Source organism: Rissa tridactyla, chromosome 11 (genome assembly GCF_028500815.1).
Source record: "Rissa tridactyla isolate bRisTri1 chromosome 11, bRisTri1.patW.cur.20221130, whole genome shotgun sequence".
Taxonomy (NCBI): domain Eukaryota; kingdom Metazoa; phylum Chordata; class Aves; order Charadriiformes; family Laridae; genus Rissa; species Rissa tridactyla.
The window spans coordinates 15,279,921-15,304,316 of record NC_071476.1 but is presented as its reverse complement, the minus strand read 5'-3'; the positions used below and the strand labels follow the sequence as shown (position 1 = coordinate 15,304,316).

Genomic DNA, 24,396 nt, shown 5'->3' with positions numbered 1-24,396 from the left:
TATATAGTAAACTGTAATAAATATTATTCAACTGAGCTGCCCAAAACAGAAGTATTTGTTCGGTTTTCTTATTTTATGCTTTCAACACAGAATCTGAAACTCAAAACAAAGCACTCCTTTATATAGAGACCACTCCGTATCTTCTCACTTGTAGGTGAGGAAAGTAAATGACAAGTCCTGAGCACAACTGCAAGCTGTCCCCCTACCAGCTGCCCCCTTCCTCCAGCCCTGCTATGCACTCCTGCGGCTCAGTGGACACCCAGGTAAAATAAATCCCACACAAGCTTTTCTGGGCCCTCGTTGCAGGAACGCAAGGAGGCACAGACAAAGTTCATCTGCCAACGCATCCTGGCCCCCGACGGGGCGGTCGCTGCACTCCCCCAGCCCCGCAGCAGCTCCGTCCCCCGGCCGGGCTGTGCCGGCAGAGCACCCACTGCCCTTCTCCCACTGCCCGCGCACGGGGAGACATCCCCTCCCGCCGTGCTCCTTGTCCCAAAACAGAATACACAACAGACACGAACCGCCCTCTGCTGCAGGTGCCGAGAAATGCAATGAATGGCGAACCCTTGCCAATTTTGCCATCCGTCAGGTTTTGACAATCCCAGTGAAGTAACGCTGCCTGGTACGCTTGAACCAACTTTCATCTTATTTCAGTTTATTTAAAAAATACAAGCCTTTTTCACCAATACCCGATTTTAATATATCTTTGGTTTTGCAGGTTATAGAATCATAGAATTGCTGAGGTTGGAAGGAACCTTTAAGATCATCGAGTCCAACCTTTAACCTACCCTGACAAAAGCCACTTCTAAACCATGTCCCTAAGTGCCCCATCTACCCTTTTTGTAAACACCTCCAGGGATGGTGAATCCACCACCTCCCTGGGCAGCCTATTCCAATGTTTAATAACCCTTTCAGTGAAAAAATGTTTCCTAATATCCAATCTAAACCTCCCCTGACGTAACTTGAACCCATTTCCTCTCGTCCTATCACTTGTCACCAGGGAGAAGAGGTCAGCCCCCATCTCTCTACAACCTCCTTTCAGGTAGTTGTAGAGGGTGATGAGGTCTCCCTTCAGCCTCCTCTTCTCCAGGCTAAACAACCCCAGCTCCCTCAGTCGTTCTTCATAAGGTTTGTCCTCCAGACCCCTCACCAGCTTTGTAGCCCTTCTCTGGACACGCTCCAACACCTCAATGTCCCTCTTGTAGCGAGGGGCCCAAAACTGAACGCAGTACTCGAGGTGGGGCCTCACCAGTGCCGAGTACAGGGGGACGTACTCGAGGTGGGGCCTCACCAGTGCCGAGTACAGGGGGACGATCACTTCCCTAGTCCTGCTCACCACACTATTCCTGATACACACTAGGATGCTGTTGGCCTTCTTGGCCACCTGAGCACACTGCTGGCTCATATTCAGCCGGCTGTCCACCGTTTTATAACACCATTAGGTGTTATAAAACACCTAATTTAAATTAAAACTCAAAATTCAAGTGGACTGAAAAAAGGACCAGTAAAACGCAAACTCCTCTCCTTAGGAAACGTACAACCAGGAATGTCAGCTGAAGCTCCCTCCCATTCATAAGATTGATTTTCTTGGTGAGTGCACAAAACAGCTAAGGCAGTCTCCTAAATATTTACCCACAAGTGATCTTAATCTATTATGGCTAACACATCTGACTAACCACTATTTGACAACTACTGATTTATTACAAGAAGCGATATCCTGGCTGTAGTCTCTGTGCGAGATTTGACAGTCAGCATCTCCAACATGCTTCTTGCTGACAACGTATCATCCTTGCTTCACATGCACCTTGTTTCTTAGAGCAAATATTTAACCCATGTAACTGTGTACGAAATTGTAATTGGACGTGGGCAACATATAGCCCCTAAATATCAAGTAAAAGGCATTAATCGACATGTTTTGATCTCTGAAAGACTTAATCAGTAACACAGTATAGAGCCTTTCCATTTTCCTGTGAAATGAATTTCAGAAGGCCGTTCCCAAAAGCTTGTATTAGACTGTGTCACAGGTGGCATTTACTGTAATTTTTGCAGATCCTGTCCAGATGAAAGGAAAGCTTGACTGGCTTAGAGACTCCAAAATACCTCCTCTCCGAGACCTTACTGGAGTATGTGCTGAGGCAAACTCAGGGGCGGCGTAAGACAGTTTGCATTGCTCCTTGTCCCTTCCTACCCACAAATAATTGTTCTACAGACCCACCTGCTCACACCTTTTGTGGGTAATCTTCGAGCTGATGAAAACTCAGACTACCAACAGATACTAAATTCCCTAGTTTTAATACTAATAGGACACAAAATATTTCCCCTCATATAATATGGGGCTTCCTGAGCACATTCAGGTCAGTTTAGGGTGTTCCTGCCAAGAGCCTTGCAGCCCAGCGCTGGCTGCCAGCTTACATAGCACACGGCTCTGCACCAGCCAGCATGCCACAAGTTAGAGAAAAAAACATGCGTGCGTATAGCTCTGTTCACGGAAACACCAGAATTAATTCAAAAGAGCTTTAACTAGGATGTCTCATAGCTTCTGTTTCTGGCTCAAATGATGCCTTACCCTTTCCAGCTCAGACTCAAGAGCAATAAAACACAGTACTTACAAACCACATTGCTGCCATTACTATAGTGCAGTATTTTTTCCACAGACCCACTATATTCCTCACATTTTCAAATATTCAGGAGAAGTAACTGTTTCTCAAAAATACACTGCTTGACCCTCCTTTAAAGTAACTGCCTATGCATCCACATTACTCTGGGCAGCTTTGAAGTATTTCTGAATCCAAAATGCAAATTAAATCTGGAGCTTTCTTTCCAGTTTATTGACAAAGAGATACAGCTGTTGCACAAGGAAGTCAAATAAGCATGCCTGTCTTTCACCATTACACTTTACATATTGAATTAAATATCTGAAATTAAGAAAATTAGTTCCCTCAGGTACAAACCACAAGCTTTTATTTTCTGTCAAGTAGCCACAGAAAAAGGACAAGCCTTGTTAAATCATTGTTGTAATCATAGCATGTGTTCTCACTACAGATTTCTTAGCACATGGAATCTATAGCTTTCATAAAAAGACAATATTAAACAAAGATATATCCTATCTAGTCACCAGGGAACAAATGTATACTTTTACGGCACATTGTCTGGCCTTTTTAAGTTAACTGAGATAAAGCTTTCACATACATCATTAGTCCCTTCATTCTTTATACACCTTGTTTATAACTAAGTTACTTCATTTTTTCCACAGCTCCCGCTATTGGTATTGTATTGGTAACAGCTGTGTAAACAAAACATCACCATTTTAACTACTCCATACGAACTCCCATAGGAATAAATAAGACAGTGGTTAAAATGCTTGTAGCAATTTATGAATCTAAATCCTTGACAGGGACAGAAATGTAAACACAACCTGACTCCGCAACCCCTGGTTTGGAGGTTTACCAACGCAGTTTCTGCTGGACCTGTCTGTTCCTGCCTATGACACCCCCACACAAACACTGACATCAAAACTTTTGCTAGTTGAGGGCTGCGTTTCCTCTGCTGGAAAGCCAGCACACATTGCTCCACTTTTATGCAGGGTAATAGATCCCCCTACACCCCGCCACATTACAGGAATACAGCAAAGTGTCTGATTTGACGCACGGCACAAGGCTTGCTGCCTTTTAAATTGCTAATTCCCCTGTTCAGTAGGGTCCCACCGTTTCTGTTCTAACAAGTTTACCTGTCCTTCAGTCAACTATACAGCAAGTTCTCAAAATTTTAACTTTTATCAACAGCTTCAAAAACTTAGACAGACTAATTCCCTAGAGTACTATCACTGAAGAGCCCCTTTACCTTCATCTATGTAATTAGGTCACAACGTAATAATTCTTTCAGTACTTATGATAATCAAGGGCAAATCAGGTATCTAGCAAGATAACGCTGGTCAGAGACAAGAGACAGTTATCATTGATTATTTTGAATGTAAATCAGTACAAAATGTATTATGAACACAATGCACTTGAAAAACCACTAGCATTTTCTAACATGTTCTTAGGTGGCATCCAACATTTACCTCCAAATGGAGGAAACAGAATGAAGAATGATTTTTTTTTTTTTTTTGTCTCAGAAATGAACAAAGCTAGGGTACAGAAACTGTAATAAGGAATTATCATAACCTGAGGGAATCTATTAAATTTCAATTAAGAGTAAAAACTTCAGGCTATAAAACTGAAAGGGACAAACATCCCTTCAGATCAGAATGAAAGACATCTTTAAAAATCAGATCCTAAAGGACTAGATAGATTAAATCCCTGCATAAACTCAAAAATCCCAATTCCCAACCAGCAGTAAATAGAGCTAGTCTAATTTATTCATGGTGTATTCTATTATATTCAATAGAATACAACGTTATTTTGCTGTTTTGAGTTATAAGCCCCTACTCATAGAGGTAGCTTTTGATTTCATTTCCATTGCCTTGGGCAAACATGGCTGAGGACCCACAAGGCTGTGTCAGATGCTGATTGATTCATTTGAGACTGGAAGATAATAGAAACTGCTCAAATTGACTGCAAGAAAAAGAAATCTGAATTGGGACATAAGGCAAATTGTAAACCAGCTTTGTAATCTTAATTTTAAAAATTAGTTTAACATGAGAAACACAAGGATTTTAGTTCAAAATTTTCACATAAGCTTACCACAGCCCATTACAATTTATCCGTTGGATTAATATTCTTTAAATTTTGTGGAGATTAGAGGCTATACGAAGCCTATAAAACTGGAAGTTAAAAAGGCATACTCTAGACATTCATTTATCATCTATTCATTGAAGAAGCTCAATTTCTTTGATGCCATGTGTGTGTTTTCCAATGAGTAGAAGGACCTCATTTAACACACTGTCTTCAAACGGTCTTTTTAGTAAACTATTGCTGATTTAAGCCCTCAAAGTCAAGATAATGCAATTAGAGCATGGGAAAAGGAACAAAGAGCAGCAGCATAGCTTTCTGTCATTAGATGGTCATGTATATAAAACACAAGTGACAATAATCATTGAGTATATCTGCAGTGCACAACTAAGTTGAGTGTAAAAGTGTGTGAGCTACTGTGGGTAGCTCAGAGCAGTATTACAGCGTTGGCAGCAAGCGCTCCAGATGGCAAATATACAGTATGAACAATATAAACACACCTTAATCTTTAAATATTGATAGTGAGGGAAGGGATCATTTCCTACTTCTGTCCTGTTCCCGCACCTTAACCTCCAGCTCTCTCATTTTATCATCAGTCATGTAAGAGATTAGTGCTTACAAGAAGTTTCTCAAGGGGGCATTAGGAAAAGAGGATAAATTGGACAGCTTGGCATAAAGACATCCCGCCTTTGAAGTTGTCTATGAGATGAAGTTCACTCTCATGTATTTTTAACAGCAGGTTTGGTACCACAACACAGCACATATGCAAACAAAAGAAACTAAAACTGGAATTAAACAGGAAATCAAACATAAACACCATCAATAAATAAAGACCGGAGTACCAACAAGTCACAACAGTAGTTTTCTTGAATCCCATTAAATTGTAGATTTCTGCTTTGAGGACTGTTTAACTTGACAGAAAATGCTAATCCTGCTATAAAAGGTGAACAACTGAGACACAAGATAAAGAGTACTTTGTCTTTTATGACGGCTTACTACTTATGGATCTGATATTTAGGGGACAAATTTAACATAAAAACTTATATTTTATAACTAAAATAAAAAATATATAGCAAACATAATAATGCTTTGTAAGTAAATGTTATTGACATCATTATCCATATTTGTCTTACACATGAAAATTAACATGAATGTTGTTAGGGATAACACCAGCCATGCAGCAACTCAAAATAATGCTATTTGCTGGAAATTAATGAATTTGTCATATATTAGGTTCCCTTGTCATACCTTCAGGGTAGAATGCATAGAAGGACATTAAAACACTAAGGGAGTCAACGAAATTGCTCCACGCACAAGAAAGCTAGTTACTTTGGCCTTCCTAACAATAGGACCTAAGTACTTCGGCTGTTTCTCTCTGCTACGGTTGAGACCCAAGCACAGGGAACCCTCAGATTCCTCGGTGACTGCGTCCCATGAGGCAGCCAACACAGCCAGCTGGGGAGAGTCTCGCAGTCTCGGTCTAGGCACAGTCAGAGACCGCTGATTCTTGCTAAACCACTCTCACTTGCTAACGACTGATCCAGAATCGTTCCAACCTCTTGGCCCAGAACAATAGTTTCTGTATGATGCTGTCAGTCTCCTGCACCACCGGGGCCTATAAGAAGTATGAACTGCAGCATCTGCAATGCATTTTAGGAACTAGATTGACTGTTAGGTCAGAAACCGTGCTGCAGACTAAGCCTACAATGTACACTTAACTAAATAGTCTTTAAGAACATATCTGTACTTATCAGTTAGTTTAAGACACTTTTTGGGTGTTTAGGGTTTGTGTGGGTTTTTTTTTTGAACTTCATATGTCTGAGTTCTTTTAAACTCTGTATATGTTTCAATGCTTTGTGCTATCAGCAGTCTCCTCCTTTTTTAATGTATAGCAATTGCCAATTTGCAGCCACCCCCTTTCTCACCTTTGCTCTACAATCAAGGTATCACTATTCTGGGTTTTCACCCAGAATAAGAGACCTTATTCCATACTTTCAGATTAGTGAGGAATTGCTGCTTCCACATATACAAGCTTTCCTCCTACTGGAGAATTTTCCAATGTGCCAGAAATAAACACCTTTTAATGGTGGTCCTATTTTCAAAATTTGGGTTGTCTTTAATTCCTCCTTTTGCTTATTCTGTATAATTAGGAAATGGAGGAGCATAAGGCGAAGACTTAATACAAAGTAGTATGGCTGCAGGCACTTTCTCTACGGCCACAGAGTAAAAATATGGAAAAGTAAGCAGGTGGGATGCAAAAGTAATGACAATACTGGAAGGATGAATCTGAAATACAACGACATACCCTTAAGTTGGAGAGTGACTAATCTGGATTTGGAGGGTCTGCACGTGTACATGAGAAACAGCAAAGGTCACAAAGCTGACTGGTATTAAGCAGTAGCGTAGTTACACGGTGTTCTCTGGTGCAATGCATTAACTGAGTTGAAACACCTTGAGAATGCTGATAGTGGCAACTGGACTGGAGTAAGAGTTGGTGATGCCGTGCCATGTAAAGTGGATCTAAGGCCTCTGTTAGCTTAGGGAACCTCTGGACTCTGTTTCAATCAATTCACAGCAGAGACGTGTCTTGTAGATAGCATCGGCAAGAAGTTTCTGATGAGATCTTTATTTTTAATATATATCTACAGACACTATGGACAGAAATGAGAATATTAAGTGCCCAAGTGATGGCCATAATCAGAGAAAAACTATATCATAAAAAAAAAAAAAAGACCTGCACCATAGTACTTAAAAAAAACTTCAGTACAGAAATGCCACTTTCAATATATCTAATATAAATGGTAGCAGAGCTTCATGCAGAATCTACCAGTCCAATTAACAGATATTCAGATTCTCCTGTCTATCAAATGGCTACTCATTGAGTTAGACTTCCCTCTTTCAAATGGGACTCTCTCACATCTGAAGAAACATGAACTGCATAGCTAAGTGCTAAGTAGAACTAAAAATACAAAAAATAATTGCAGGCAAATAAATTCCGAAGTTCAGGTTTTGCATGCTCAAGGGCAAAGTGCTGGATTAAATCTGACAAATTTCAGCTTTAATGTCTTTTCTCTCAAAAGCCCTTATTATTCTACCAATACTGATAGAGACAGCATCTTGAATGACATCCTTATCAGAGAGATTAGGTAGCGTCTGTGAACCTTTCTCCTGAAGGGTAAATGTCACCATGAGCTATTATTTGCAAAATATATGAGGAAATGAGAAATTAGAGTTTCTTCAATAGTTTTTGAAAACTGATTTTTTTGGCTGCCATTCACATTTGATTTAAATATTTAAACATGTAGCATAAATGGTCAGAAGCATTAATCGTTATTCAATTACCAGCTGTTTTTGTATTCAACCAAATCTACTGTTGATTACAAATGCTGTAGTAGTAGTAAGTAACAATGTTGTCACTTAAAACGTTTGTAGGTTTTACAATACGGTGCACAGCTGAAGTTTTTAATTTTTATTAACACAGATGCATAAAGAGTTGAAAAGAAGAATTTCTCATTTCACTTATTCCTGTTAACATTTGTCCACGTGGAAAAATCTTGAAGGAATCACACTGCAAAGATAAATACTGGGAAACCAACACAGTCTTGAGCTATGACAGTCTGAAAAAACTATGGAAAGGAAAAATCTGTTCAACATAACGTATACGAGAATAAGTTTCAAACAACATTTACACGGCAAGGTTTTCACCCCAAACCTGACTAAAATAGAAGAAAACATGTAAATTTCGGTAAAATTGGTAAACGAAGACTCTGTTGCACATGAAGAAAAGCGGTCAGAGGGAACAGCATAATATGAAGAAGAAGTCACCCAGTGAGACAAAAGCACAAACTCACTTTGCACGCTCCAGCTCAGACGGCGGGCGCGGCGGGAGGGCGCCCATCCTGTCAGTCTGTGTGTGACACCGTCCCCAGGACAGCTGCCGTCTGGTGGGTGCCCAGCGGCTGCTCAGCACTGCCGTACAGTAGGAGCAGAAGGCATCATTTCTGTTTCTCCATTTCAGAATAGCTTCTAAAATGTTTTGCTGTAGAGAAAATTACTTTCACGCTACCTTAAACACTCGCTGAAGACCGCTGACAGCACAGGTTGCGGTCGGAGCGAAGAGTGCCGCGGTGCGGTCCCCTGCGGCCTAGCGCGGCAGCCCCGGCCCTGCTGCGGGGGCACCGGACGCCCTCGCGGAGCAGCGTCTTCCCGGCCGGGCTTCAATACCTTCTGGGGCCGCGAGTCCTCGCCGGGTACCTGTCACCCAGGACTCCGGAGTGACCGCACCCCCCAGCCCCGCCCAGCTTCCAGAACCTTCCAGAAAGAACTGACGATTTACCTGAGGCGCGAGATGGCGCGCGGGGGGGTGGGGCGTGGCCGGCTGTATCAACGCAGGGGAGGGGCCGCCCCCAGCGCCCGGACACCCGTTTCGTCGGTTGGGCCAATGCTGGGCCTGGGACTGGTGATATATTTATGGCGATATATCAGAGATAGATGTATCTATCTATCTCCATCTGCTTCTCTTCCACTTGCTCACATGAAATAAACCTGGTGAGTGTTTCCAGCCGCCCATGGAAAGACGGAGGCGGATGAAGTGCGTTTCCTACATCTGAGTGGTGAATGTCTCTCGACACCTACAACAGCCACAGGCCATGATGGTTCTCATACACAAAGTTCTCCTATTTTGTAATAATCAAATGAGACACAAAGCTAGTAATGTCACAAGCCTGCCATTTTGCCCGTAAACAACGGCTCGGTTTGCTTGAGTGCGCACTGCACAAACATTTTTTAACAGACCCTCACTGTTCAATTATTTCAAATTTTTCTGTGTAAGATTTTAAACAATACCCTGGTCCATGCTCAGACAAAGTGAGAAAGTCCAGATCCCACAGGAATGTAAGATGATTTTGCCTACAGAAATACCCAATTACGAGGCCTGGGTCATTTTTCTTTTTGAATTGAAGACAAAAACGTCAGCGTGACACAAGACACTATCACTTTAATTTTCTTGTGTGAATGTGGTAACAGCTGTATCAGTGATAAAGGGGCAGGATGCCTTTACTCTTAATCACTGAAAACAAAAAAAAATAAACCCAACAAATAAATTACGAAGTCCAGCAGCCTGCAAGAGCTGTGACATAAATATTTGAGTCGTTCATTGCGATACAATTGCATACAACAGTATGGAGGCACCATAACAAACCCCAGAACATACGCATATAATATGCGCTGAGGTTTTCATAATGGTAGGACAGCTTGAAGTTTTTCTTCTCTCTTACGTAAAACAGAATAAAACCTGAGGTGAGAAACTTACAGTCTCAGACATACAGATCTTCTTACTGAGGCTAGTTCTCCAGATTTTGCTCCTGCTCAGGAATTTGCTATAGACCAAACTGTGAAAAGTTGATTCACATTTTGAAATCATACAGATATTTCCAATGAAAGGAATTCCAAATAATTCTAAACTAAGTAATTCCGAACAGTCCACCAAAATAAATATGTTTGTATTTAGTTCTTTAAAGAAAACAAGATACTGCCAAGAAGACAAATCTCATGACATATTTTATTCTCAAAATTGTGCATTATTTGCATTTTGAAACAAACATTAATCAATAGCCATATTTGTAGCTTCTTATTTAACTGACTTTTCACATTCAGTGTTTTCTAAGTTTGAATGTATTAAGGCAAACATTTGGAATCCTTCAGTGCTTATTGTGTTCATTGTTATCTCTTACCAGATAAAATTCTAGGATTTATCATTAAATACTCTATTTTTCTCATCCAGACCAACAACAATTAGAAAATTTATATCCTTTAGCAAAAGGCATTCAGTGATTAAAGTTTGTCATTGGCAAACCAAATTGGTGAAATTCCCATTGGACTTGCGACATTGCTATGTTCCTGGTAAAGGCTGAATGCCCCCATGCTGTCAATCTTTATTTTTCACTGAATAGAAAAGACTCTAACAGAACAAACTCCAGCTTCTAGTTGTTTATTAATTATTATTTCTTAAATTTAATGGGAACTGCAATATTCACTAGTTCTTCTACAGACATTTGATAGAACCTAAGTTCTCAGAGGGACACTGTAATCTGCAAACTTACGTCCTAGGAGAATCAATGCGAAACAAGGGACATTTTGAAAGGCCATGAGGCCAGCCGCAGCTAGTAGCATCTGGTACTATCTAACCAGTTCTTACAAAGCTGTAGTGGTAGAGACCATACAAGCTGTACAGGAAACCTGTTCTAGTATCTCTAAGGGTACAGATGTCTATTCCCACATTTTCAGTTCAGTATTTCTGACTGTTCACTGCAGTCACAGAGAACAGATTATTGCCTTTCCTTTCACATCAGCCCATTATGCATTTGAAGTCTCCACTCAGTGGAGAGCAGAATAAAAAAAGTCCAGTTTTTTCACTGTCTCATTTTCGGTCAAGTTTCCTAACATTTCTGTTCGCTGAACTCTTGCTCTAGTCCACATCCTTGTTTTAAATTCTGGTGCCCAAAATTAGGCGGCGTGTTTTCCTCAGACTTCAATGGAAAACAAGATTGCAAAGACTGCACCGTGTTTTACTTGGGGTTTTGTTGTGGGTTTTTTTTTTTTTTTTTTTAAAAAATCCTGTTTCCTGTTAATACATCCCCCCATGACATGAACTTCTTTCAGAAAGATTTAACAAAAAATTAACCTCATTACTGATTCCCTATCCGCCACTCAGACCCATTTCTTAGCCTGTTACTCTGCAACATTGATTTATAAGGCTGATTCACCATGTTTGGGTGTAGAAGACGGTACTTCAAATTACAAATTTTGAATAATTTGTGGGAGTTGTTTCCAAGCATCTCAAGATCACTTTGAATTCTAATCACGTCCCCAGATATACATCTGCTGTCACATGTAAATGTAGTAGTCACTCTTAATTCTATTGTCTGTGTCTAATGGAAGTGTTCAGTTGTGCCTCCTATCTCTTTGGAACCGTACCTGATACATTTTTCTAATCTGACAAGGAACCACTGAAAATTACTCTGAGAATTTTTTTGTCAAAGACTTTGTCAATCACGATGATGGGGATTTTTCTGCAAAGTTGGGGAAGTATAACTGGAATGTTTAGGAATTAAACTACATGTGATTAATGTAGTGAATATAGGACACATGCAAAAAGCAATTTAGCAATATTAACTTTAGGAATATGTAATAGTAATAGATGTCTGATACAAGAAAAGAGATTAACTCTTATAAAAAACTTAATGGTAAACTGCAGAGATTGCAGAGCTTAAATTTCTTGGGTTTTTTTCCTCTTACCTGAATCAGTTCTTTTATGTCTCTGTTCATGTTTTTAGACTGAGTACATGATTCAGTAGAAGTTCAGAACGAGTATTTCTGGAATTCTATTCAACATTCTTCTCTACTACAGCTATCAGCAACAACATATTCACATTTTCACCCTCCAGTGGGCGCTCTCCTCCATGTGGCACAGCAGCTGTCATTCACTACACCTTTATTCTGCTAACCCACAAGCTTCAGGTGTCATCGGCTTTTTTGTTTGTTTTGGTTTTAAGAATCGATCATGATAAATATTATATATAATTACTTTAACATAAAATATTCAGGAAATAAATGGGTATATACTCTTAGAGAAGAAGAGAAAAATATTTGATTTGAACCATTCCTTGTCGCCTTAGCATGTTTCTGAAGTACTGAGTACCTGCTATAGAGCATTTCGATTCCAACAACCTCTTAATACTAAACAATCTGGCCTCTTCATTCTCCGTTATCTTTATTTACTTGATATGCCCTATGGCTAGACACTAAAAATTAGGTACTGATATTGGATTTTTCACAGCCTTTCTTATTACATTCTTACTTACACTCCTCATTAATACATGGATAACTTGAGATTAGAAGTAGCATTCTGTTGAGCTCACTAGTAACTTGAAGGATGCTATTGGCAGTCTACTGAGATAAATACAGTAGGAACTTTTGTCAAAAGATGCATTTCTTATTCTGTTTCCTTCTTGAAGTAGTAAGGACTGACAGTGGAGAGAATGCACTTCACTTACAAAATTGATTAGTTTGGAAACAATCACTTGTGTAATTAAGATAGGTCAGGCCAAGTTTCTTTATAAATAATTCATCAGGAAACTACTCTATAAAAAGCTAGAGAAATGTCACTCCAGGTGCACTCTTTTTAAACTATTTCTGTATAAATCAATTAAGGTGTTTTATTTTGACACCCGGTGTCAGTATTTACAAAACTTGGATAGACAAGTCCATCCCTGCAGCATGCATTTGCAAATAACTTTACTCATTAATGTTTAATTAAGACAGAGGAAAACTGTCCTTGATATTTTGCTGCAATTAGTGCTCTCTATACCCCACTGACTTTCCATGATGAATTACTTTTCAAATGCAAAGTGAAGTGATTAAATAAAGCTGAAGATTCTCTAGCCATTGCACATTGCCCATCCTACACTTTTAAGTAGATACAAAATGTATTGCTCGGTTGCAGCTGATAGCTATTTGGTAAAACTGTTATAAAACACTATGCTAACCATCTAAAATGCGGCTAAAACCTTTTCCTTTTCCACAGTATCTTCATAAAAATTAAACCTTCACAAAACATTTCCATTTTGATGGAAAAAAAAATCTTTCACTGGATTTCTTCTTTCTTCTGTCTGAAAAAAAAGTTTCTCTCACGACATTCTGTCTTTTCTGGTTCCAGTCCTAGGCAGATCTTAGAAGTATGGAGAAAAATCACACACAAAACTGGGGACAGAAGCAACGGGAGGGACCTCTAAGGTCCAAAAAAAGGAAAAGAATGACAGAAGTAAAGGAATACAGAGAAAACATACTGGGGATTATTTCAGAAACTGGACAACACGTGCTTTGACCATGCATTAGGCTCAAAGTTCTTCCAGCAGAATGAACACTTAAATCAAGGTCTGAACTTGGAAGAAGGTTTCCGTGTAGGAGGATGGATTGCTCCATATGAGAGGCCATGATGTGTGCCAAGGAGGAAGAATTATTGGGGATTAGTTGTTCTTGGGGTAACCTCACTGGCTCCAGAGGAGAATGCATCTGCTGTGTTGAATACCGCGTGATACAGACACACAGAAACAAAATTTAAATATAGCGTGTTGAAAAAAGCTTAGCCATATCAGCAAACTGCTTCGGCTAGGCTATTTTAACATTTATTATTTTATGGCGAGATTATGTTGGGAATAAAGTACAGAGATAGTGATGATTTCACATTCTGACAATTTAAAAAGGTGCTATAGAAATCACAGAGAACAAGGAGAGTTCTCCACATTTACTCACAGATCACCCTTTATTATTAAGGCTATCAAACAAGCTCCCTCTCATCTATACCAGAAACAAACAAAATTAACTCAAACCAAAGACCACCAGAATGCCCATTTGCTGAATCAAGATCTATGACAGGCTGCCACTATCATACATAAAATGAACCATCTGTATTGTCTATAGTAGCGTTGAAAAAAAAGTTTTACCTCTTGCAATAAGATAGAAAGTTTGCACTATTTAGGGTTGGGAACTATGGATTTAAAGAAGCCTGCTTTAAGCAGCTGAATAAATGCTTTCATCTAGGATTTATTTGTGTGGTGAGAGCTTGCCTTGGGCAGGGAAGGTCAAAAGCAGACCTTTGATCTGTTTGGACTATATCTTTATCCTGTCATAGGCTTAATTTGATGTAGGGACCATCTCAGGCTTAGGGCCCCTTTACCATGCTGCCCTAATAGGAATAAGCCAAATTCCTATACAGACAGCCCCTCACATGTACCTCTCCTAAGAAAGCATCCAGGATATGTAGTTGAAGCAGTCATAGCAGGACAGATCAAACTGATAGGAATTAAAAAATGAGCAACAAATTTAAAAAAGAAGTAAACAATTGTTGGAGAAGTACTAGAAACTGAGTTAAATGGAGGTATGAATGGTGTTCTTGTCCAGCAAAGTAAGATTTCATAAGGAACATCTGATCCTATTTTGCACTCAGGTAGGATTGTTTCCTCAAGTGCCCTCCTCAACCAAAAGTGAATCACTAAAATGAAATATAACTGAAGGCCCCTGTGCTGAAAAGAGCATACAATGCACCGCAGACTCGGGACGCAGCTCTTACATAACACGCCAATATGTGTTTGCGCTTTCTTAGGTGTATTTTTTTATTTTATTTTCTGAGCACACATTACAGGATACAGGAATTGGTATGCAGTACTCATTTGCAGGTGAGAGGGATGTTAAACAAATACAAACCCTCCTGATAGTCTTTGTTCCCAAAGTAGCAATATAATTTAATACCCTGGTGAGTCAGTAAACCAGTTCCTTACCCATTGAGAACTAGAAATGTCACCTAATGTCACAGGGCTCTCTGAATTAACATAGCCCATGCCTCATGAGGTTCGCAAGACTAAAAATTCTCTATACATCCATTAACTTACTTCAGCAGCCTATAGTACTCATCACATTTTGATAGGAATCTATGAAGCAGAGTGATTACAAGAAAACTATGAAACATTCATCTTAATTTTTGTACAAGTGCATAAATATACTTACGAACTCATTCTGCAGTTACAGCAGAAATATTCCTAAATCTGCTGTGCCAAGAATGAGAACAGTATAAATAGCTACATGCTCTACCTACAGTATATAAATACAACTTTGCTACTATTTCTGCTATTGGTAAAGTGGATCCGTATCTCCCCTGCCCGATCAGGTGTCAGCTCAGCAACCTAACCACCATTGCTTTTTGGCTGCCTAATCTTCAGGCCCTTTTACTGTCTCCCTCTATGCAGAAATCCCTAAACTTTGCTAGCATGGGACCTTTAAATTCCATATATAAATGAGAACTGTCAGTTCTTGAGCCTACTTCCAGTCTCTGCTAATTATCAATGAAAAGGCTGTTTTTTAGTAAGATGCATATTTAAAGATAGTAGTTCTTCCATCTTCCAAATATTGAGTCATACAGAATTAACGTTCCAAAAGCTTCTATCAAGAAATGAATTCCTTTACGTAGTCTGTTTTGGTTTTGCTGCCCCCCACCCATCTCCTCCTGTTGATCTGCTTTTCGTGGTGAAAAGCCTCCCTTCTCATGGTAAAGCAGTGTTCATTCTCACTAATTGCTGCTAATGATTCTCACCCCAGTGTGCTTCAGTACACAAAGGACATATACTGTCTTGATCCTCACCCTCTCCAATTCTTAAACTAAGTCATTGAATCATTCAGGGATCATTTTATTTTTCTCAAATAAAATCGTGTCTGTGCTGAGGAGTTGTTGGCTATAGTTTTAGCCCCAGCATAACTTGGAAAAGCTGAGATGTAATAAATCCCTAGGGATGGGGGGGGGGAGGGGGGAAATCTGACAGACCCTTAACTGCAGCAGCCCTACTGGATGCCACTTATAATAACAATTCAAAGACTCTGAGCTATCAAACAGGTTTACTGATGGAGAACTCTTATCAAAGTTCCTGCTGTTAGTTCTGACAGATTCACCACACGTGGCTGCACACGGTTACACTTGCATTCACTCGAGTATACAAGAAATGTCTATTCCTAAACCTCTAGGACTTTGCAATAGTAATGTTTTAATTGCAAAGGTACTGAAGAGCAACTAATACCTGATGGTGAAGGTTTTCTCATGGTATGGAGCCTTTTCCCTGATGTATATTTAAATAGTCTCTCCAACAGTCCTGTACAGGGCAAGGGGCTTGGCAGCACAGAAATACTTTTCCTCTTTGATATACACCTTTGCACTTCTGGGATTTGATTCCGCTTGTATGTACAGTTGGATGGATGGTGAACTACTAATGAATCATATCAACCAGAACTTCAGGGGAGAGCTTGCCATTGCTTGAAGCAGATGCAACTGCAGTTATGCTGGCAAAATGTCTGGGACAATCTGAGTCAAAGTACTTTCTCCAAAACTGTAATTATTAAGTGAAAGAGCAGCCACTTCAGTGCTACATCAACATAATATCCTACCATTCTTATTTGGTAGGATGCTCCATTCAATTTGAGCAACTGTGACGAACAAAATCATGTATAATACTGAATTTAGCTAGTGAGTACTGACAGTGGTGTGCACTGAAGTAACATGTCAGAGGAAATTCCAGGTGCTGGACATCCCATGTAGTCAGTGGAGATATACTACTTCAGAGGACAATTCAGAGCATCCTGAGGCAGATTTCTGCTTTCAAGTGCCCATTGGAAAACCATCTCTTTACTAGCTACATTATGATTGGGATTTTTTTTATTCATGAGTTATGAAAATAATAAGTAAAAGCAAAAAAACTTCATATGAGATCAGTGCTAGGAGGGTGACTTGCTGACTCTTAAAAATGCAAAACTTGAGAGATGTTCACAGAACTACTAAGAGGTCCCGTATCTCACAGGATGTCTCTCCCTAAAACAATGAGATATGAAACAAGAATGCACATGTATACCTCACTGAAAGACCTCTTATTTTTGAAGCAGCACATCTTGGAAATTAAAGTCTCATCTCTTAGATATTTTCCTTTTCCTGTAGTTATTTTTAGAATCTTTTCCCCTTATTTTTGCTACTACGAGAAGAAACATATAGAGCAAGTAAAGTCTATTCCCTAAGATCCTGATGCCTGTGACAATTTTGACAAGTTGATTTTTTGAACACTCTGAATGAAGCACTTGTTTTGGCTGGTATTTATTTTTATGTTTTCTATTAATAGACTATCTTCCATCTAATTTGTCTTTCAAGGTTCTGCGTATTTGTGGCTTTTGAATGTCTTTCACTGTCAGAAACGCTTTGACTGACACACAGCCACTGTCTAACAAACAACAGAATTCTGTCTCAAGGTGTCATGCTTTTCTTCTTACCAAAAATCCACACAAGAATTTCATTGGTGGTTCTTATTTATAGGAGAGATTTTTGGGACTCGTTATTAAAAATTGTATGCATATTTTATGGAGATTTTACTCTTTGCTTCATTTTGTAACTCCAAGCAGAAACAGGCTGAACTGCTTCAGAAATAAAGTGAACATGAAGGAAATCCTTTCAAATCTATTCAGTGCATTCAAATCCATTAGTCAGAACAGCACTCACTTGAAAAAAAGAATTTAAAATTAAAGAAGACTACTCAGAGAAATATATTGAAACAGTGAGCATCATGACTTCACCCTTTGCAACAACTGTCTCTTATCAAGCCCTCAGTCTACATTTCTCTTGGTGCGAGATAAATTTTATTATCTGTTATATTATATATCAAATATCTTTAGATTACATTTTTGATTATGACTATTATGAAGACCTTCTTCCTGAATATTAGCAAATTGTTAAAAAAATCACAAACCCTTTCTTCCAAGAACTCCTTTTTTTTCCCCTTGTAAACCGAAATCCCTGAACAAATGGTTTTAGGGCATGCTGATGTAACTGCTATGTAGTACCATATTGGCTTACTTCTGCCTGAGGGTCTCACGTCATTAGCCTGTGCTCCCCTTCCCTTTACTAAGAGCAACTACTTGGCTCATTCTTGCCTTTTTAATTGTGCAGCCTCTTTCTGCAGTTCCCAGAATCTGCTCAAGGCTAATACCCTCAGATAACCGCAGTAGCAAAATAGTTCCAATGGGCACCCTTAAAAGTTTCCTTTTACTTCTCAGTAAGTCATAACCAGTTACTGGTGTTGCTCATTAAAAGTATAAGGAATATCTCCTCATTATGGCTACAGCTTATCTAACATTGAATAGCTAAAAAGAACTTTGCAAGAACTCCCACTGGATTTTAATTGAAATAGTAAAATTAAACTTGTCACTAGAACCCTACACAAACTTTCTCACTTTCCCATTCTTAGTCCATCTCTTGAGGACAAAAATATTTACATAAATATTTTAATGCAAAACCATCAATTACATATGTTAATGACCACATTTATTCCTTGAAGGTATTATAACTCTTAACTGGCTTCCTACTGAATCACAGCATGGCTTGTTGCCATTAGTCAGTTTCACATCTTGTCACTGCACCGGAGTGAAATAGTATCTCCTTCCTTTCATACTTCAGGTTGATTTACTGAATAAACATGTACATAATGTTTATTTCACATTATGAGTAGTCACAATTATCACTGCTCTGCAGCTCAAAATAATTGTCAGCACTGAATAATAGTCAAGATCAGGGACCGTCAGAAACACTGTGTTCAGCCACATATATTGTTTAATTTGGTAAGTACTAACTATTAAAAAGCGGATAAAAAATGGCAAGTGCATTTAAGATTGCTGCAAACTCTTAAACGTTGTGCTTTTTTTTGTCATGTGTTTGCACATCTACCCCATTACAATCCTCCTGTCAAGTCCACAAAGAATCTTTGCAATGCAGCATAGACCTGAATGCCTTAGTTACCTACATGCTGTTTGTAAGACAGAACACACCACAGCCTGGAAAGCTAATTCCCCTCTTATCCATGCATTAGCTGGGACAAGGCATGGGGAACCATTCTGCGCAACAGGGACCACGCATACTTTCCTGCTTAGCAAGACTACTAATGTTGAAAGTGAGAAGCAGAACCTTAAGCCTGGCTTTTCTAGTGTGGGTTCTGATCTGGTTCTTGGGTAGCATTTAAAGGAAACCAGAGATCCCCACTCACAGTAGAGATATCCCTCTTACCCCTAGCATCCTTCAGATTACCCAGACTTCTGAATTAGATGCTAATAAATTCAATTTCCAAGCAGATGCAGTGTTTTGATGCAGACTGCTTAAGCAGGAGATAGCACTAACCCTTTAGGTAAGATGTTGGTGGATTTGGGCTGTGTGTTTTTTTTTTTTTTATTCAAAATCAGAAGACAGTGGCCACTGTCTTTGAAGAGGGAATGTCTCTCTCATCCCACATTTCCTGGGAGATGTCACAGCTGTGACAAGGAGGGGTTTATAATGCCACAGTTCGGTGCCTTCATAATTTATTCTCTCTGATTTTATGCTCTTTTAGTCTCCTGCTCAACCATCCACTAACAAGCAGTGATATTAGCCAATAAATCAAAGACGTCTGCTTGTCACCACCAGATGCTTGGTCACATTGCAGCCGATTATGAGACGTACAAAAGGACAATTTCATGTAGAGAGCTCTGTGGAGGTGTTCCACTGATATTCTGTTTGATAGGAGACCAGCGTGAGGTGAATGTAGTATAACTCAGTAACTTTTATGCCTCTTGGCAATGGAAAACTAAGCTGAAATAAAACTGAGAATTAAATTAGGACCTCACCTTTATGACTATGCCATTTATGATCCTGCATCTATTCCTCCAATACACTGACACAAGTTAGCATAAAAATAAATCTTTTAATTTGCCCATCTTGCATTGTGCTGGGCACAGGAAAAGCAGCTACTTTAATTTTCACAAAGGGCAGAAGAGGTGCTTAATATCAATTGTTACAAAGTGCATCAATTTTTCATGTGACAGTCTTGCAAAAAAATAATCCATTAGCCTTATCAGTCAAATGAACAACTAACATGCCCAGTGCAAAGATACTCTTTGATCTCTCTTTTTCTCTCTAATTTATTATAACAAACACCATTAATGACGAGAGCCAGGGACTGTTCTGCAGAATGGAGACGGGGAGCTGAACTCTTGCAGCAACACTATTGTAGCTTTCTTCTCAAACTTAAATACTATAATCTAATACTATACTGTAATACGAACTGACAAAAGATTATGGATTATTCTGATGTGTTATAAATAAAATATATAGGAAAAACAGACAGTTTGCCAACTCAAAAATGAGTATCTTTGGATAGACAGAAACAGAGTCCTAAAAGGAAGCGCAGCATTTTGATGATTGCTGTCTGAAGAGGAACCCCTCTCCAAAATCTAAGAGACTGCATGGCTTTATACTCCTGGGTCACCAGCTGAAAGGAGATTTAACCAGGTTTTCTGTATGTCGTCATGCTTCTTTTTACTAGGTTCAAGGTTAATCTTTATAAAGTTACCTGTCTTTTTGACAGGCATCTTTGGCACACTCGATGTGGATGAAACCAGGGTGTTGCCACACTAGGGCTTTTTGCTCACTCATCCTCATATTTTAAAATATCAGTAGCTTTTAGAAAGGACAAATCCGAGCACTGCTTGGGCAGGTTCAGCTTTACAGTCCTCTCTTGTAATTTGGTTTACAGTCCTCTCTCGTAATCTGGTTTAATTTCTGCCCCAGCAAATCTCAGATTTGAATGTCTGAGAATTTCTTTTACTGAACATGGATTTAGCCTCAGGCCATCCCAATTCTGAGCCGTACAGTCATGAGGACAACAACATCTAGAAGAGAACTTGTGTTGTGTCTTAACACAACAAGCCCAGGCAGCAGTTGGCATTCAGTTAATTAACTACCATACGTAGTTATTCAGTAGCTAGAAAATGTGAGCATATGAAAGAAGTGGTATTAAAACACATATATTCAACATTCTAACGAACCATGTTTGAACCACAGCTCCAAGCAGAGGCAGTTCATAATGAAATGACAGCTTTATCAGTAGCACGGCATGAATTCTCACTATAGTGACACTAGACAAAAAATTTCAATTGTATTCCATGGTAGAGAGTGATTGACACGTAGCTTTTGTTTTAAGAAGCACTCACCTATGGCAGTTATCTTCCTATTTCATTGCTTGCAGTAGATTTACAGGTCAAGTCAAATGACCTACAGGAAAAGAAGAGCAAAATTATGCACAAGGCATGACATCAAGAAGAAAAAACCAATAGTGTGCTTGACTGTTTTACAGAAAGTAAAGCAGATAGTAAAGAAAACTGCCAGGGACCAGCTTTAGGTTTGATAAGTCATCTGGTACAGTCCCCAAATGTTAGATCTAAGCTATCCTGCACGGCTTTAAATGGGTGAATTCTTCTAGAACTTACCGTTAACGATCAGTCTCAAACCTTACTTTTTCATCTAGCTTTTCCAGCAGATTTGAGGAATGTTAGAGAAGCACCCGGGAATTACACCCTATGTCCTATTAGGATCATGGTGTATGAAGCACACAAAAGACTAACTTCCTATTAAACCCCTACTACTTTCACTACAGAACAAGAGAAACAGACCTGCAGATCTTCCAACAAGTATTCCCCAAATGCAGCTCCTCTGGCACATTCCCTTTCAAAACCCAAAAAGACTTCCCTCTGCTATTGAATGCTAGAGTTACAGCCTCTAAGTGACCTTTTCATTTCCAAATATACATTTAGGAATATACACCTAGAGATGCTTAGATGGAAAATTGCAATTAACAGCTGTTTGCTGGATAGTCCAACCTCTACACTCTTTTCTGAGAAGTATTATCTCTCCCTTCAACCATATTAGACAAGCACCTAGCTTGCAGTGAATCCCTTAATTTAAAACACGACCACATCCACTCCTTCTTTTTTTGATAGCAGTTGCCAGAAAAATTTACAGGAACACATTTAGAATATAAATCTCAGTCCATATTATGATGTATGATTCAAAATAATGAGTTAGTTTTAATGTGACTGATCAATTTTGATGATTTAACACAGTCACAAAGCAAAAAAACAACTTCGGAGTTGGTATCAAAAAGGGAGCGCTTAATGTTGGGAAGATGAAAACTGTAGTATAAAAGAAAACAGTGATACGCAGCATCAGGTGCAATACATATGGTAAAAAACTGTCATCTTAAGAGTGAAAGGATTAGACCCCTACAGAATGGGTTTAAGCATCTGTCACCTTATTATGAAAAAATTTCTCAAATATCTTGTTCCTAAAACCTGAGATGCACACTACAAATTAATCATCAGGGAGAGTTATGTTCTTACAACCCTTGAACTTTTGGATAAGATGAGGGTCAGTATCAATTCATCCTTTTACCACCAGTCATAATCTACGGAAGTTTAGCCAATACGCAAACAACAACGCGGTCCCCTGCCATGCCCAGCCAAGAAGCCTTACATCTGGCTATCCTGGATTAAAACCTACTCCTGGTTATACTAACAAGGTGTACTATACAGCATACTGCTTTCAGAGGAGCAGCCTGGGAGGCAAATTGGAGAGACTCTTGGAAATGGGGGGGTGTGTGTGTGGTGTGTGTTGTTTATGAATTTTTCAATTATATGTTTACAATAAACATAATTTTTCATGAGGTTTTTTTGTCAAGAGAGTATTTTGTGAAACTTTTTAAGACACTTTTTTTCTGAAGATATCGTTTTCAAAATTAGTAACTGATGTAGAAGTTCATCAGGAAGTGTTTATAAAAGCAAATAGATTGTGTTTATTCCTCAGTATGCCTGACAGCTCCATCGGTAATTTGAGCACTGTCTTTCCAAAATAACTCATCTTCAATAATTTTCAACATTTTTTCAAACGTACTAGTGGTCTCCTTTGAGAAAAGGAAACTATTTTTTTTTCAATTCTTGCTTGTTGAAATTAAGAGCCTTTTCATAAAGATAAAAAGCCCTTCTGAAAAGTCTAGTTCTCCACATAAAAGTATAAATACGCTTGCTTATTAAGTACATGAATAGCTCCAATGAACTCCATGGGACAGCAGCGATATTTAAAGTTAATCATATGTACAAGTCATTAAGTACCAGGGGCCAAGATCAAATGAGATCTGTGATAAAGGTCTCTCTCTTTTTTTTTTTCCCCATAGCCTGGGATTTCCATTGCTGTGCTGGGTTAAAGAAAATCTGTTTTCTGTAGGAGCTGAAGCATGCTTCAAAACATCTCAATTTTAACTTTTTCAGAAAACACTGCTTAAAATTCTGATGTCATTAGTAAGCAAAGCACTTGGAATTAAATATGATCCATTAAGGTAATAGTAGAATTCAGTGTGGGTTATTTGAATAGGTCCTGATACCCTGAACATTAGTCTAAGCAGGCAACCAGTTGTGCAGATTTCAATTGATCTATCCATGTTTGAACTTCAGCATATGGCCGAAGTGACTGCAGTAGCAGGATCTGCAAAGGTTGAAGTATTGACTTACAAAGAATGGATTCATCATGAATGTGGCCTCCTGCTGCATGGTGGGTATACTGCCTATAATTAGAGACAAAAGATGGGATTCTGTGACTTTAAAACAGTGACCAAATAAGGTTATTGTAAAATAAATCAAAGGAGTGAGGTGGTTTAATGGCTTTTTAATGATCCTAATGTTTTCAATTTTAATGAGTCCTTTTACATCAGCTTTAATCATTTTATGAGACTGAAAAATGGCTGCATTAGTTTGGTTTTCTGTTGAACCTTCCCACAAGTCATTATGGAGGAACGGCTAACGGGTGTCAACTTTGGTAAGTGGAAGCCTGGACAATGGAATAACTGCTAAATTTATTTGTGAAAATGATACATTAGCTACCAATATAGTAAATGATATTTTTTTTAAAATATCGAAGGAACCATATTTTATTGCAGTGCAGGTAAGAAATAACTGAAAGAATTAATACTCATTAATACTGTGAAATTGAATTAAACCTTTTTTCAGTATTCGGTACATTTAATGTAAGTAACTTTAAGGATTCAAAATGAATTAGTTGTTTCATCTTTTAAAATTCACACATAATATAATTTCATGTTATACAAGAATCTTTCAAACTAGATCATCTACAGTAGTTCCGCAGGATCTCTCTCTTCTATCCAGCTTCAGCAGGTTTGCTCAAAGCCTGACTTCCCCTCCAGGGAAGTGCTTCTATGGTAGCCAGCGGAGCGCAACCACTGAGATGCAGACACATATGGGCAAAAAGCAAGAGAGGAGGAGCTAACACCCT

General features: G+C 38.9%; 1 protein-coding gene across 1 annotated transcript in view; it reads right to left on the bottom strand.

The window, feature by feature from the left end:
* Nucleotides 1-24,396, bottom strand: part of TENM2 (teneurin transmembrane protein 2) — a 1,855,021-nt gene that overhangs the window by 1,424,200 nt on the left and 406,425 nt on the right. The window contains exon 7 of the mRNA XM_054217271.1: nt 21,270-21,330. The gene's annotated coding sequence lies outside the window, so the exon portion shown is untranslated. The remainder of the gene's footprint in view (nt 1-21,269; nt 21,331-24,396) is intronic.